Here is a 17,908-nt window from a genome sequence, read left to right as displayed (position 1 = left end):
TCCCCTCATCCAAATCATTGATGAAGATGTTGAAGAGCACTGGGCCCAGAACAGAACACTGGGCCACCCCACTACACACTTCCTTTCATGTAGATGCAGTTCCATTGAGGACCACACACTGAGTATGGCCAGTCAGCCAGCTACGAATCCATCTGGTGGTGATGCTGTCTAACCCACATTTTTCTATCTTATCAAGTAGTAGGTTGTGGTCTACTTTATCAAATGCCTTATTGAAGTCCAAGTAAATTATATCCACAGCATTCCTCTGGTCCACTAATTTTGTCACCTGGTCAAAGAATGCAGTAAGATTTGTCTGGCATGATCTGTTTTTGATAAACCCATGTTGGCTTTTGGTAATGACTTTGTTTGTCTCTAGGTGCTCGCTGATTTGTTCCTTGATTATCTTTTCCAAGATCTTCCCACGTATTGAGGTCAGGCTGATAGGTCTGTAGTTTCCTGGATCCATTTTTTTTCCTGTGCCAACTTTGCCAACTTTTATCGTCAATTTATTCCCTCTTTCACAGAGATAGCCATGCCAATCACCAATTTACTCAAAACAGGCAAAGGGGGGGAAAAACCCCAACCTGGTCAGCCATTGCAATGGTCATTAGAGTGCCAGCAGCATTCGAAAAATGAAAGAGACTCTTTGCCATTGAACCATTTCTTAAACACACTGTCCTCGGACAACAATTCATCATTCAAGCTGATGCAAGCAAAGTGGCTGTGGGTGCCGTTCTTTTACAAAAAAATTACAGAGGAGAGTTACAACCTTGTGCTTACACTTGCCAGGAATTAACTGAGACCAAGAGGAGGTGGACAGTTTGGGAGAAAGAGGCTTTTGCATTTCATTGGGCTTTGCTGACATGGCGTCATTTCTTGGAGGGGGGAAATACTTTTTGAGGTCTGGACTGATCACAACAATTTGGAGGCTCTCAAGACCCCCTGCAAATTATCCCCCAAGCAAGTTCGGTGGGCTCAGTACTTCAAACATTTTAATTTCACTTTAAAATATTTTCCTGGAGGCAAGAACCTTTTGACTGATGCCTTGTCTAGAATGCCCCAGTTCAAGAGCAACCGAGAGGAAGTAATCAACTCCATTATTCCTCTGCCACAATCCGCTTCCCAAATAACAACCAGATTGCACACACAGAGACCCCCTGCTGGTCCTGACAATCGATCACTAAAGGAATTGAAGGAGAAGTTAGAGACTGATGCCTGGTTTAAAGATAACAAATATATATTGACTTTAAGAGGGGGATTAGCTTGGAAAGGTTCTAACTTATATGTCCCTGAAGGCCTCAGACTCCAAGTGTTGCAACAGAGTCATGACGCTAAGCAAGCGGGTCACTTTGGATTTTTTAAAAACATTGCATCTAGTGCTCAGGCAGTTCTGGTGGCCAAGAATGAAAAAAGACATTGAGAGTTATGTAAAAAATTGTGCCACTTGTGCTACCATGAAGAAGCATCCTGGAAAACCACCAGGTTTATTGCAGCAAGTGGCCAACCCCTCTCAGCCTTGGGAGGAGATAGCCATGGATTTTATAGTAGAATTGTCTGAGAGCAAGGGAAACACTGTGATATGGACTGTGATTGATCTATTTTCCAAACAGGCACATTTCATCACTTGCTCAGGACTTCCCACTGCCCAGAAGCTAACCAAACTGTTTTTGAAGCACATATACCAACTCCATGGTGCCCCAAAGAGGATTATTTCTGACAGAGTGGTCCAGTTTACTGCAAAGTTCTGGAGGGAGTTTGTTAAACTGATTGGGTCCTCCCAGGGGCTGTCATCAGCTTTTCATCCGAATACTAATGGAGCTGCTGAGAAAGCTAACACAATGGTGGAACAGTACCTCAGATGTTATATAAATTACCAGTAGTCTAATTGGGTTGATCTTTTACCTTTTGCAGAGGTAGCCTACAATAATACTGTGCACAGTAGCACTGGTCTCACCCCATTCAAAATAGTGACAGGTCGAGATTTTGTGCCCATGCCTGAGTTCCCACAGGAGCCTCCTACTTCCCAGACTTTGGACCAATGGGTGACATCTTCCCAGGTGGGTTGGGTGAACATGAAAAAGGCATTGACCAAAGCTACCAAAGTTTACAAGGAGCAAGCAGACAAACGATGTTCTCCTCAAACCCCTTTTTATGTTGGACAATTAGTTTATCTTTCAACTAAATATCTACAGTTAAAGTTGCCCAGCAAAAAATTGGGTCTGAAATTCCTTGGTCCTTTCACCATTATCATGATCATAAACCCTGTGACAGTGGAGTTAAAACTTCCATGATTGTTGGGGAAAGTTCATCCGGTGTTTCACTGCAGTCTTTTGAAACCTGTGTCAGAATCCACTTTAAGACCTATTCCAAAAGAGCTGCCTGGTCCAATGGTGTTAGAGGGAGAGACACATTATGAGATAAAACATATTCTCGATTCTAGGCTGTACAAGAGAAAGTTACAATACCTTGTCCAGTGGAAAGGTTACCCCCTTTCAGAGTCTACATGGGTGAAATATACAAATGTGAAGGCGGATAGATTGATAAACAAATTTTATGATAAATACCCTCACAAGTCCTGAGGGGATACCTAACCTGATTTTTGTTTCCCCTGCAGGAGACTCTTTCTTTCTGGAGAGGAGCTTACTGTCAACTTTGGAAATGAGCATGGCTGCAGACACTTTCCCTACTCATTTTCGGTTGACACATAGCATGGAGAGAGGGGGGTTTACCAGGTGCTTCGCTAGACAAAACAGACTTTGTCCCGTGGGAACCAAGGTTATCAGCTGCTCCCGGGACTGCAGGCTGGAAGTTTCATGAAAAGCACACCAAGAAGTTGTACTGGGGAATGTAGTAGCTTACATAGCTTTAGGGCTGGGATTTCTTAACTTTGTATTGGGGATTGTTACGTGTCTATTCAGACTTGGTTTCACTTTTGATGTGCCGATACATTGTATCAATAAACATGTTCTTTGAGGAACTTGCAAGCCTCAGAGTTCTGCTTTATTTGTCTCTGTCTGTCGGAACCATGACACTTTCTTTCCAGCTCCTCCATCACTTCCACCACCACCATGTGCTGTCCAACAAACAAGTTTGTGGAACTAAAAATACAAACAAACAAACAATTCCAACTTCACAAGACCTTTTTTGTTTTTTGCAAGAAGTTAGAATTGATTGAACTTTTTTTTAGTCCAACAAATGTTTTTTTTATTGAAAAGTTTTAAAATACAGTTTTCCTTTAAAAAAAACCCCTTCCCCCTCCCTGCTCCCCCCCTACCTCCCCCCAGCCTCCCTCCCTCCCCCCCTCCCTCCCCCCCCCCTCCCCCCCCCGACTTCCCAGAGCTAAATACAAGGTATATATATATAAAAAGGCAATCATAAACAACCATATACTAACAACTATAAACTCTAAAATCCATCACTCTCTAGCTTATATAGGATAAAACACACCTTAACAATATTAAATATATATAAAAAACTAGAATAAAAAAAGAAAAAAAAAACGAAAGAAGACTTATTCGAATGCTACATAAAACTTCTTAACCCTATACTTGTTCTGGATAAACTCAATCCATTTTCTCCATTCCATAATATAACGTTCTTGCGAATGATCTTTCAAATAGGCCGAAATCTTCGCCATCTCTGCCAGGTCGGAAACCTTTAAAGTCCACTCTTCTATGGTCGGCAGTTCCTCTTTCTTCCAATATTGGCCTATCAAAAGTCTTGCCGCCGTAATTAAGTTCAACATCAGCTTGGTGTCCACAACTGTAGCGTCTGCAATTATTCCCAACAAAAAAAGTTGCGGACAAAACTTTATCCTCTGTTTAAAAATCTTCTGCATATTCCACCAGACTTTTATCCAAAAAGCCTTAACCTTCTTACATGTCCACCATATGTGAAAATATGTTGCATCTTCATCACCACACCTCCAACATTTAGGCTGATAATTCGGATACATACTTGCAAGCTTTTTAGGATCTAGATGCCATCTATAAAACATTTTGTAAAAGTTCTCTCTTAGATTTTGAGCTTGAGTAAATTTTACGTTCCTCACCCAAATCTTTTCCCACGTGTCCATTGTAATAACTTCCTGGATGTTTTGGGCCCATTTTATCATACAATCCTTAACAAGCTCTGTTTCCGAGTCAATCTCTATCAATGCAAGATATATCCGTTTAATATGTGCTGGTCCCTGATTTCTAATCTGCTTTATCAAATTTTCATCAGTCATTGTAAATCCATTTTTCTTGTCTTCTTTCCACCTGGCCTGTAATTGAATATATTGAAACCAAGTTTGAACAACCTTCTCTTCTCGCAAGAGGCTATATGATTTCAAACACCAAACATTCCTTTCCAGGCTTAAAATTTCCTTGTACGTAGTCACATCATGTTTGAAACCAGCATGTATATTTTCTATTGCGTGTTTTGGAATTGCCCACAATGGTATCTTGCTGCTTAGCTTATGTCTATACTTCTTCCAAACTCTCAGCAATGCCTGTCTTAAAATATGCATCCTAAACACAGTATCTACCTTCTTATCATACAACAAATATGCATGCCAGCCAAACAACAAATCATGGCCCTCAAGATTTAATAACCTCAATTGCGTCAAATTAATCCAATCGCTTATTCCTACTAATGCAGCAGCTTCATAATATAATTTAAAATTGGGCAATTTAAGGCCACCTCTCTCACGAGTATCCTGCATAATCTTAAGTTTAACTTGTGGCTTTTTCCCTGCCCACACAAATTTATTGATACCACGCTGCCATTCCTCCAAGTTAGAATCTTTCTTAAGAATCGGTATCATTTGAAACAAAAATAAAAATTTGGGCAGGACATTCATTTTCACTGCTGCAATCCGTCCCAGCAAAGACAATTGCAATTTTTGCCAACTCTCCAATTCTTTTTGAATTTTGCCCCATAGTTTTTCATAATTATTTTTATATAGCTTTGTATTAGAGGGCGACAAAATCACCCCCAGATATTTAACCCTTTTAACAATCTCAAATCCAGTTAATCCTTCTAAGAGAGCCTTCTGTGAAACTGTCATATTTCTAGCCAAAATTTTAGTTTTCTGTATATTTACTTTAAATCCAGAAACCTTCCCATATTGTGTTATTATCTCCATCAGGTCCACAACAGAGTTCTCTGGCTGGGTCACTGTAACAACCAGATCATCTGCAAATGCTCTCAATCTATAGTCCTGATCTCCAACTTGTATCCCCTTAATTTTTTCCGAGTTCCGAATCTTAACCAATAGTATCTCTAATGTTAACACAAATAACAAGGGCGATAACGGACACCCTTGCCTTGTGCCCTTCTCAATATTACATGCTGCTGTCAGGCTATTGTTAACTATGATTCGGGCAGTTTGTTTTTGATATAATGCCCTAATCGGCTGTAAAAATTTTTCCCCAAAATCCATTTTATCTAAAACTTTCAACAAAAATTGCCAATTCAATTGATCAAAGGCCTTTTCAGCATCTAAAAAGATTAGCGCTGCAGAGATCTGGTTGTGCCTTTCCAAAAACTCTAACACATCAACTATATGTCTCACATTATTTTTCATTTGCCTACCACTAATAAACCCCGTTTGATCCCCATGAATCACCTGTTGCAGAACCCTCATCAGTCTATTAGCCAAAACCTTAGCAAATATCTTATAATCTGTATTTAAAAGCGATATCGGTCTGTAATTTTTAACTTGAGTAGCATCCTGGTCTTCCTTCGGAATCAAAGAGATAAAAGCTGTTCTCCAAGACGGTGGCACCTTTCCCCCCCTCTGAATTGTCTGAAACAGTTCCTTTAACGGCTTTATCATCTCAGATTGTAAATTTTTATAATAGGCCGCAGTCAAGCCATCCGTGCCTGGCGCTTTATCCACCTTCAGTTCCTTAATTGCTGTAAGAATTTCTTCTTCTGTAATCAGTTGATTAATCCCCTCTTTTTGTACTTGCGTAAGAACCGGGATGCTAGCATTCTCCAAATATATATCAATATCTTTTACATTAACTTCCTCTTTAGTATATAATTTCGAATAAAAATCCACAAAAGCATCCTTAATAAGATTCTGTTGAAACACAACCCTTCCTTTATACTCAATCTTATCTATATTAGAGGCCCTTTGTTTTTTCCTCAGTCTATAAGCTAACCATCTGCCTGGTTTATTAGCGTTGCAAAAAGTATTGTGCCTAGCAAACCGCAGATTGGTTGCCACTTGATCTGCCATTAATTTATCAAATTGTCCTCTTAGCAGTCTAATAGCCTCCTTGATCTTCACATCCTCTGGATTCAAAATCAAAGCCTTTTCTTTTTCCTTTATTTCATTCTCCAGTTCTTTCCTTCTAGTTTCCACTGCACGTCTATGACTATTATTCATATATATCAACACCCCTCTCATATAGGCCTTGCTAGCATCCCAAACCATGTCCATAGAGGTACCCTTATTCATATTAATCTCAAAAAAATCCTTCATCCGCTGTTTGCATTCTTCCACATTTCTCTGATTTCTAAACAAATTCTCATTTACGCGCCACGAGCGCCTGTCTCTTTTCTCCTTATCAATCTCCAACCAAACTGGACTGTGGTCAGAAATAGTTCTTGCACAAATCTTCACCTTTTTAGTTCTCAAAAAAAAATCATTAGTCAACAAAATAAAATCAATCCTCGAAAAAGATTGGTGTCTGTCAGAATAAAAAGTATAATCCTTCTCCTGCAAGTGTCTCTCACGCCAAATATCTCGCAATTCCAGGTCATCCTTCATTTCAAAAAAAGATTTAGGCAGTCTAGCATGACTTGGAATGCGCTTAAAAGCTCCAGCCTTGTCCAACTGTACATCCAAAACACCATTCCAGTCTCCCATAAAAATAAAAGATTTATAATCCAACTGGGTAAGCTTTGTGTGGAGTAAGCTAAAAAAATCAGCTTGTTGTTGGTTAGGTGCATATAATCCAACTAGAAGCGTCTTTTTACCTTCTAACAACAGCTCAATCATAACATATCTTCCATGCTTATCTGCTTCAATTAAATCTGCTGTTAGGGCACTTTTAACATAAACAACCACTCCATTTTTCTTATTCTCTGCAGAGGCAGCAAATTGCGTACCCAGTCTCGAGTTCAATAAATGCTTTTGATCCAAAACTCTAATATGCGTTTCTTGCAAACATATAACATCTATCTTAAATTGTTTTAAGTATTGAAAAACTTTCTTACTCTTCTGCGGTGAATTTAGTCCATTAACATTCCAGGTTAGAAATTTAGTTGCCATGCATATCCTCCCAAAGCTCTTGGAGCACAGCTTTGATAGGACTAACTTCTTTAGGCCGTGCTCCTCCCACAGCTTGACTATATGTACGTTGTGAAGAATCTGAAGACTTTTGCTGATCTTGTTCTTTTATTTTCTTTGCTCGTTTTAAAGCAGCACGCGTTACTCTTTGCTCTCTAGGATCATCCAAAGAAGTTGTAGCTTGATCTCTTCCAGCACCACTTTCCTCTCTTTCATCCTCTTGATGTTCTCCTTCTCCAGATCCCTTTCCAGCTTCCAGAAGTGTTAATGGGGTTGCTTTTAAGACATTGTTGTAGAAATCACACGCTTGCTTCACAGTAATCAGCCGATACCTTTTATCTTCATGCATCACCATCAGCCCATCTGGAATCTCCCATCTGAACCTTATATCTCTTTGCTTAAGCTCATGCACGAGAAATGTATAGTCCTTCCTTCCCCTTAAAATCCTTGGAGGAATTTCTTTTAAAACCAAGACTTCTTGTTCAGCAATCACCACTTTAGCATCATAGGCAGCTTGTATAACTTGATCTCTAATCTCTCTTTTTGCAAAATAAACCACCACATCTCTAGGCAACTTTCTCTGTCTGGCAATCCATGAATTCACCCGAAACACTTTATCCATAGCTGCTCTTATTTCAGATGCTGGCTGATTTAATACCACTTCGAGAGCCTCAGAGATCAGCTGCTTCAAATCTTCTTTAATATTCTCTTTTAAACCTCTGATTCTGACAGCAAACTGCATCTGGTAATATTGGGCTAGGCTTAACTCCCTTTCCACTTTGTCTCTTGCATTTTCATTCTCCCGTGCTTTTACTTCTAATATAGCATTCCTTTGAGCCAGATCATCCATTTTTTCATCTAATTCTTCCACACATTCCGCCACTTTATGCACTGAAGACAAAATGTCTACCTTCATCACGCTGAACTTCTGTTCCATCCTCTCTTCCATTCTCTCCTCCAATTTCTCCAACTTCTCCTCCATCTGTGCAAATTTATCACCCATTGATTGATTGATTGATTCCAAAAGTTTATCCAGAGCATCTCGTAAGTCCTTCGATGTCAGCGCTTCAGGAGGGTGCAACGCCTGTAGTGATGATTGTTGCACCGGCGAGGATCCACCGCTCCGAAGAGTTTTAGGGGGAGGTTTCGCCGCCATCTTTTAGTCCTCAATTATGACGCACTTTCACTTAAAGTTTAAAAAGTCCAACAAGCTAGAGAGTATAGTAAAATAATCCTCTTCACCTTTGCCTCTTGTACCGCTCTGCCTGCTCCTTTAAATCATAAATCCTTTCTTCAGGCAGGGATGGTTCGCAGACGCCTGGCTCTGCTCCAAGAAGTTCGGAGCAGAGACGCTGGCCAGCTGGGAGCAACCCAGGCTTCGGGGGAGTTCAATCCTTCAGCCGCCCAAGCTCCAAGCTCAGGCGGCCCCGGAGAACTCTACCCCTACCTGGGGCCTCACCCCCTCCTCTTCTCCTGAGGAGGGGGCTTCAATTTCGCCCGAACAGCTGATCGGCGCTGTTTCGGGCGAAAAAACAAACAGCTGAGCCGCGGGCAGCCCGGGAAGGCTGTCTTCGGCACCGCGCCGCCACCGGAAGTCTATCAGTCCCACAAATGTTTGTTTGTGGGACTGCACATGGTGGTGGAGGAAGTGACAAAGGACCGCATTGGAGCTGGAAAGAAGTTGTCACATGGGTCCGAGCGGGGATAGGAGGGGGGCATTTCTGCCACGCATCAACTGGTTCGCCGAACTGAAAAGAAATTAGCTACCGGTTCTACTGAACTGGTGTGAACCAGCTGAATCCCACCACTGCCTATACCATTTCAGATAAATAGCTGTCCAGTCTCTTCTTAAAACCTTCCAGTGATGGGGCAGCCACAATTTCTGAAGGCAAGCTATTCCACTGATTGATTGTTCTCAGTTAGGAAATTTCTCTGTAGTTCTAGGCTGCTTCTCTCCTTGATTAGTTTCCGTCGATTGTTTCATGTCTTACATTCTGGTGCTTTGAAAAATAAGTTGCTCTTTGTGGCAGCCCCTCAAATACTGGTACATTGCTATCATGTCTCCCCAGTCTTTCTTTTCAGTAGACTAAGCCATACCCAATTTCTACAACCATTCTTTTAGTCCCCAGCCCCGAATCATGTTTGTTGCTCTTTTGTGCACTCTTTCCAGAGTCTTAACATCTTTTTTATATTGTGGTGACCAAAACTAGATGCAGTATTCTAAGTCTGATCTTACTAAGGCTTTGTAAAGCAGTACTGATACTTCACATGAACTTGATTCTATCCCTCTGTTGAGGCAGCCTAGGATTGCATTGGCTTTTTGGGCTGCTGCCACACACTGTTGACTTATATTTAAGAGATTGTTCACTAAGACTCCAAGATCCCACTCACAGTTACTGGTATTTAGCTTATACATATCTTAATTGTGTTTACATTCAATCCTTATATACAATCAATGTCCTGATATTGCTTTTTCCCCAAGCTTTAATTTCCCATCAATGTTCAAATTAACATTTGGTATTTATAACTTCCAAGCTTTAGGTAACCAAATTTTCCCTTATCTCAACTTCTTCTTTTTTCTCTTTTCATAACAAAATCTAATATTGTAAATACACATCTTATCTATTTGAATATAGTCATGTTCTGTTTTCTAAAAGTTATCTATTTTCCACCATATTAAACCATCTAATTAATAATACTGTATCCTCTCTAATAAATCAAAACCATTATATGTATTGTCTGGGTTAACCAATAAATCAGTAATATACATAATTTTTTTTCGTTTAGATCTAATTTTTAAAAACTCAAATACTCTCTCTCTTTTTCTGATAATATCTATTATGTTATATTGGGCAAACAGAATTCTTATTTTCAACTGATTTCCAAATATTTTTATATTAGGTGACCAAAATTTCCCTTATCTCAACTTTTCCCTTTTTCCCTTTTCATACCAAAGTCTATTAGTCTTATTACACATGTTACCTATTCAATTATAATGTTACTTTATTTTCTAAGAATTATCTATTTTCCACCATGTTCAACACTTTAGTTAGTAATATGAATCCCCTCTAATAATTCAAAACCCTTATTTTCTTCAGCCTTAATTTGGCTTTCTTCCTTTGCCAAATAACCTTCCATGTCAGTGCTTTTGAGTCATCAAATAGTTCTCCCTCTATTATTATATATATTCTTTGGAATAAGAAAGACCATTTGGTTGCAATTTTTTTGTAAGAACTAGCCCATTTTTATTCATTAAGTCACCTCCCTATTACTCCAATTTCCCACAATTGTCCTGATAGGTTTATCTTCAATTCAATCTGTTCTTCTTCCTTTTCCTCAAATTTCTTCTGATTTTTGTGAAAAGTCTTTTCCATTTTCAGTGTTGTCACTCCCTTTTCTGATTTTTCCATTGGCTGGATCTGTTGACCAATTGAGTCCTCTGTCTTAGTGTTTAGTTGATCTACTTCTATTATTTTCTGCATTGTTAGTTCTTTGGTTGTAGTCAAAATCTGGGTTTGTATATCTTAGCTGGCATCTTGTTCCTTTATGTTGCATCTTATTTTGTCACAAGCTGAAAGAATGTTTTCGTGTATTGATTTCAACCTGGAAAGGATTTTTTCAGATCTTCATCCATATTCTCTTGATAGTATGTTAAGTTGAAGACTTTAGAATTAAATGTTAAAAATAGTTTTTTTGTTTTTTTAAAGCTAGATGTGGGACATCTATTTCATGTGTTATAGGTGGTCTTTATAGTAGAAATTGTTTGTCAAGTAAGAGTTTATAGTCCAAGGTATTCCATCATCTCGTGTGATAACATATGCTTCTCATGCAAAGAAATAGGAAAGGAATTCCCCACGTATACCTCTGAAAGTCAGTAAAAGTTTACATTCATAGTTCAAGCAGGCCATATATGCTGCTCAGAAGTTCTTTCTTTACAGCTGAGTTTTTCACAGGTGGTAGCTATCAAGCTCAGAGAAGTTTTTTCTGGAGTCTGGGCTTCAAGCCAAGTCTCTCTCAGGCAATAACAAGTTGTAATACCATACTTCACCACAAGATGTCACCGATGTTGTTTAAAGCTTTTTAAGTCCAAAGTTTTTATGATAATTTTTCAAGTCTTATTTCTTTTTTAAAAATAAAAACAAACATCTCCAATAAGAATAGGAGCACTTTTAGTCCCCAAGTTTCAAAAGCATATACATCCAGTTAAATTAAAATTGTTCTTATAGTTGCTTCCCTGGGTAGGTAGTCACCACTTTTCTTAGAGGGTGGGGTAGAAATTCCCTTCCCTCTCTCCTCACAGGGGGAAGAATACTTTGGGCAGCTTTTACAGGAAAAACATAAAGTCTTAAAAAGAAGATCAGATCTCACCCAGTTTCATCCACATTGCTTTAAATGTTTGTGATGGTGATTTTGACTTTGGCTGTCAGCAGCTTAGTGACCAGCCATATTGCTATGGCTGGTCTTTCCCCTGCCAGTTTGGAGGGCTGCCCCAAATCAAACGGAAGGGCCACCACACTCCTGTGATCAAGTGGTGGTCCCCTCCTTGCTCGTTGTCCCTACAGGGAGACTTTTGACCCTTTCCAGGGTCCCCCAGTGGGATGAATTCGGACACGGAAGACAGAGCTCGCCTTCCTGCATCCGCAGGCACCATGATGGCAAACCTGAAGTCGTATTTTATTCTATAATCTATTACAAACTGTATAAAAAAGGAAAAAAAGTACCAGTTTTAATTTCTTTGGTGGCTGTTCCTTTGCTGTTCCTTTGTAAAACGGTACTAATACTTCACATTAACTTGATTATATCCCCCTATTAATGCATCCTAGGATTGCATTGGCTTTTTTGGCTGCTGCCACACACTGTTGACTCATATTTAAGAGATTGTTCACTAAGACTCCAAGATCCCTCTCACAGTTACTGGTATTGAGCCAAGTTTCACCTAGTCTATACCTGTTAATTTGTTTTTTCTTGCCTAAGTGTAAAACCTTACTTTTGTCTAAACTGAATGTCATTTTGTTAGATAGGTCCCAGTGTCAAAGTCTGTTGAGATCCATCTGGATCTTGAGCCTATCTTCTGGAGTGTTGGCTATTCCTGCCAGCTTAGTGTAATCTGGAAACTTGATGAGTTCCCCTTCTATTCCGACATATAGATCAGGGCTTTTCAACCTTTTCACAGATTGTTCCACTTTTAGGACATGACAATATTTGAGTAACACCAGTGCTTAGCAAGGTGTCAAAAACTTGATAACTAAAAAAAATGTGTGGGGGATTTTGGGTTTTACTGATTAGATTCATTTGTTGTTATAGAAATGGCTAGTTTATAATATTATGGAAAAGTAAAAAGTTGAGGTTCAATGTTAATGATTCCTTCTACTGCAATAGAGGAAGTCTGTTCTTTTTCCCTTCTCCCCCTCACTTTTTTCCCCTTTTTCCTCCCCCACTGTATCCTACTATTTGCTTTTGTATTTTTGTATTTTATTGTATAATCTAATAAAATATTACAATCTGTAAAAAAAAGTAAAAAAGTACCAGTTTTAATTTCTTCGTTGGCTGTTCCTTTGCTGAATCACTTTCCCTTTGCACTGACAAATGTATGATGAATTTATCCATGTTTAATAATAAGATTCACTACCAGCTAGCTCAGGGGTCTTCAAACTTGGCACTTTTAAGACTTGTGGACTTCAACTACCAGAATTCCTCAGCCATCATGGCTGGTTGAGGAATTCTGGGAGTTGAAGTCCACAGGTCTTAAAGTTGCTAGGTTTGTAGAGCCCTGAGCTAGCTGGTCAGCACTTCTTCCTCTCTCCCTCTCCTCTTCTTCCTCCCTGCCTTTTGAGCTCTTCTTCCACAGTATAGTAAGAATGCACCCCCCAATCTGTTCCCTGTACCCTTAAAGACACAGGAATCAAGTGCAAAGCAAGAAAGGCTCACAAAAGCCTCCCAGAATAAAGAAACACATAAACTCTGGGTGTTTTTTTTTTCTTTAAGCTGCCTCAGGTGTGTCACGTGTCACAATGTTGCAAGCCAAGACTGAAAGGCTCCGGAAATTGGGAAAAGCTTTAGCTTTAAAATTAAATCTGTTTACCTTCAAAGAAAACTTTCTAAAAGCCATAGACAGACTCAAGATAAGGGGGTAAAACTAATTACATTTGTTTAAAGGGATTAAACCCAAGAAAGTCAACACTTTGGACTCATTACTAGCCTAAAATACAGACTAAAATATTCCAATAACCAAAGCACACAAACCAAGCCTCTGAATTACAAAACGCTGTAAAAACTGCACAAAAATCCTTATGGTAACCCAATCAAGCTGCCAGCTGATCCAGAACTAAATAAACCCACCTCCTTTCCAACAAGCTCATCTCCCAGCTTTTCATTTCATCAGCACTGATTGAAGTCTCCTGGCTGGAGAAAAAGAACCAGGGGAGCTTTTCTTCCGGCAACAGCTACTGCTTCTTCCTTGTCTCTTTTTCCTCCCTGCCTGCTGAGCTCTCCTTCCACAGCTCCTTCTCCATCCCCTTCTTTCCCTGTTGTCTTTTTTTTCCTGCCAAAACCACCTCCTTTTACATCCTTTCCTCCCCCCCTTTTTCTTCACTTCACCTCCAGCTCCACACTGCTTCCGGAAGTGCCAATCAGCTGGAGCCAATCAGCTGGAGTCCTGCCAGCTCCTGGGGCTTTTGCGAAGCCCCAACAGTCCTGCAGCTGCAGTTGCCTCTCCCTCAGAATTGGGTCACTTCAGCTCATTCCTCTCCCCGCTACACTTCTCTAGGACAGTCGCGTACCACCTGCCATGTGGCAAAGTACCACAGGTGGTATGCGTACCACGGATTGAAAAGTCCTGATCTGGATCATTTATTTTATTTATTTTAATCCCATTTATATCCCGCCCTTCTCCGAAGACTCAGGGTGGCTTACAAGCTTAGCAGTAGCCTTCATTCTATGTATATGCCTGCTTATTAGGGCTTTTGGGCCCCCCCAAGTGGCATTATTACAAAGTCAGCTTATTGCCCCCAACAATCTGGGTCCTCATTTTACCTACCTCCTATTTATGAAGGTATTGAAGGGTACTGGGCCAAGAACAGAACCTTGGGGTACCCCACTGTTTACTTCCCTTCGTATAGACTTAGTACCATTAAGGACTACATATTGAGTACAGTTTGTCAGCCAATTACAAATCCAGCTGGTGGTGATGCTGTCTACTCACACTTTTCTAACTTACCAAGAAGTAGGTTGTGGTCTAATTTGTCAAATGTTTTACTGAAATCTAAGTATACTATGCCCACAGCATTTCGCTGATCCACTAATTTAGTTACTCTGTCAAAGAATGAAGTAAAGTTTGTTTGGCAAGATTTATTTTTGATAAACCCATGTTGGCTTGTGGTTGCAATGTTGTTTGCTTCTATGTGTTCTCAGATTGTTGCTTGATTATCTTTTCCAAGATCTTCCCAGGTATTGATGTCAGATCACTTGTCATGGAGGGAAGTAAGGAGTGGGGTAAGCCAAGATTCTGTTCTTGGCCCAGTACTCTTCAATATCTTCATATATGATATAGATGAGGGAATAGAAGGGGAACTCATCAAATTTGCAGATGACGCTATGCTGGCAGGAATATCCAACACCCCAGAAGACAAGCTCAGGATCCAAAAAGATCGTGACAGACTTGAACAATGAGCCCTATCCAACAACATGAAATTTAATCTGGAGAAAAGCAAGCCTTTACACCTAGGCAGGAAAAACCAAAGGTACAAGTACAGATTAGGAGAAACCTGGTTCACAAACTGTAATGGTGAGAGGGACCTTGGAGTCCTAGTGGACGATCACTTAAACATGGGCCAACAGTGTGCAGCAGCAACCAAAAAAGCTAATACAATCCTTGGTTGTATAAACAGAGGCATAGAATCAAAATCATGTGAAGTATTAGTACCGCTTTATAAAGCCTTAGTAAGGCCACACCTGGAATATTGCATCCAGATTTGGTCACCACTGTTCTGTTCCCCCCCCCGGGGTACAAACAAACAGACAAGCAGGCACGACTAGCAAGGGTTAATTCCTCAGGCTTTAGTAATTGCCTTCTGATAAGGCCTTGGCAGCAAAATACAAACAGTCAGCCAAAATAGGCTCATTACTTCAAGTGTCTGCTGGAATGAGATAACTTCCAAACAATTACTCAAAACAAGTCCAAGCAAACAAGCAAACAGTCCAGAAACAAAAGTACAGAAGCGTTGTCAAGGATTCAGGCCAGGGTTTCAAACAGGTAGTAAATCTGACCGAATTCCGAAGATGTGACCAGAAGTTGATTAAATTATTGTTCGTCACAAAGTCCTGAGAGCAGCCACACCCCCTTTTGTACTTTGTGGGGTGTGGCTCAGTGACTCAGCTAATCCCTGACCCTCCTACTCTTCCTACGCTGTTGTAAACGCTTGGCTCTGCGCCGTTCTCGGGGATCTAGCCATGATTCATCTCCGCTACTCTCCATCTGCTGCAGCTGCTCTGGCTCACTCCCAGCCTGCCTAATCACAGACTGCTCCTATCGGCCTTCAGATGGAGATGGAGGCCTTGCCAGAGGGGAGGGTCCCGGAGAGGGAGGCCTTGCCAGTTCCTCCCCATCATCCTCTGAGTCCTCTTCCTCAGATAGGACAGGCTCGGGGGTTGGGGCCACAACAACCACATTACAAAAAAGATTTTGAGACTTATTCTGGAACTGTGTACTGAGATGCATTATAGTCCCGATCCAGATAGCATAAACTACACGAAAATGGTTTTAAACAAATATTTGTTGTCCAGGAATTCTAAGCAGAGACTTACTTTGCAGTAGATACATCTGGTCATATTCATATATGTCCATTCTCTCAGGTAAAAAGGAATAATTTCCCATCTCAGCTAGGCATGGTTATGGATGCCAATCGATGCATGCATGATGCTTGATAGACAAAGGCTTTTACAACCCTGGCATGTAGCCAGGACATCCTGTAATAAACTTTGAAGCTCCTCCCACTGACTAGATAAGATACAGAAACTGACCAACAACTAGACTACGTTTCCCAGAGGCCATCTCTTAACGACACAGCATTTAACCCTTTAAATGCTACAGGTGAAAGTCGAAAAATTAGAATATCATGCAAAAGTTCATTTATTTCAGTAATGCAACTTGAAAGGGGAAACTAATATATGAGATAGACTCATTACATGCAAAGCAAGATAGTTCAAGCCGTGATTTGTCATAATTGTGATGATTATGGCATACAGCTCATGAAAACCCCAAATTCACAATCTCAGAAAATTAGAATATTACATGCAATCAATAAAACAAGGAGTGTACATAGAACAATATCGGACCTCTGAAAAGTATAAGCATGCATATGTACTCAGTACTTGGTTTGGGCCCCTTTTGCAGCAATTACTGCCTCAATGCGGTGTGGCACGGAAGCTATCAGCCTGTGGCACTGCTGAGGTGTTATGGAAGACCAGGATGCTTCAATAGCAGCCTTCAGCTCTTCTGCATTGTTTGGTCTCATGTCTCTCATCTTTCTCTTGGCAATGCCCCATAGATTATGGGGTTCAGGTCAAGCGAGTTTGCTGGCCAATCAAGCACAGTAATCCCACGGTCATTGAACCAGGTTTTGGTGCTTTTGGCAGTGTGGGCAGGTGCCAAGTCCTGCTGGAAAATGAAGTCAGCATCCCCATAAAGCTCGTCTGCGGAAGGAAGCATGAAGTGCTCCAAAATCTCCTGGTAGACTGCTGCATTGACCCTGGACTTAATGAAGCACAGTGGACCAACACCAGGAGATGATATGGCTCCCCAAATCAACACAGACTGTGGAAAGTTCACACTGGACTTCAAGCATCTTGCAGTGTGTGCCTCTCCATTCTTCCTCCAGACTCTGGGTCCTTGGTTTCCAAATGAGATGCAAAAGTTGCTCTCATCAGAAAAGAGGACTTTGGACCAGTGAGCAACAGACCAGGTCTGTTTTTCTTTAGCCCAGGTAAGACGCTTCTGACGTTGTTTGTTGTTCAGGAGCGGCTTGACAAGAGGAATACGACATTTGAAGCCCATGTCCAGGATCCGTCTGTGTGTGGTGGCTCTTGATGCACTGACTCCAGCCTCAGTCCACTCCTTGTGAAAGTCCCCAACACTTTTGAATGGCCTTTTCCTGACAATCCTCTCCAGGCTGCGGTCATCCCTGCTGCTTGTGCACCTTTTTCTTCCACACTTTTCCCTTCCACATAACTTTCTATTAATGTGCTTTGATACAGCACTTGGGGAACATCCAACTTCTTTTGCAATTGCCGTTTGAGGCTTTCCCTCCTTATGGAGGGTGTCAATGATGGTTTTCTGCACAACTGTCAGGTCAGCAGTCTTCCCCATGATTGTGATTCCTACTGAACCAGACTGAGAGACCATTTAAAGGCTCAGGAGCCCTTTGCAGGTGTTATGGCTTAATTAGCTGATTAGAGTGAGACACTTTGAGCCTAGAATATTGCACCTTTTCACAATATTCTAATTTTCTGAGATTGTGGATTTGGGGTTTTAGGTCCAGAATAGCATTTCCTCTAGTTCTCTCCTCTATATTTTGGATGACAAAATTGTCAGCTAGGTTGGTTAGGAATCTGTTCAATCTCCCACTT

This window comes from Vipera ursinii (genome assembly GCF_947247035.1).
Source record: "Vipera ursinii genome assembly, chromosome: W".
In the NCBI taxonomy this organism is placed as follows: Eukaryota; Metazoa; Chordata; class Lepidosauria; order Squamata; family Viperidae; genus Vipera; species Vipera ursinii.
Note: the sequence above shows the minus strand (reverse complement) of the source record.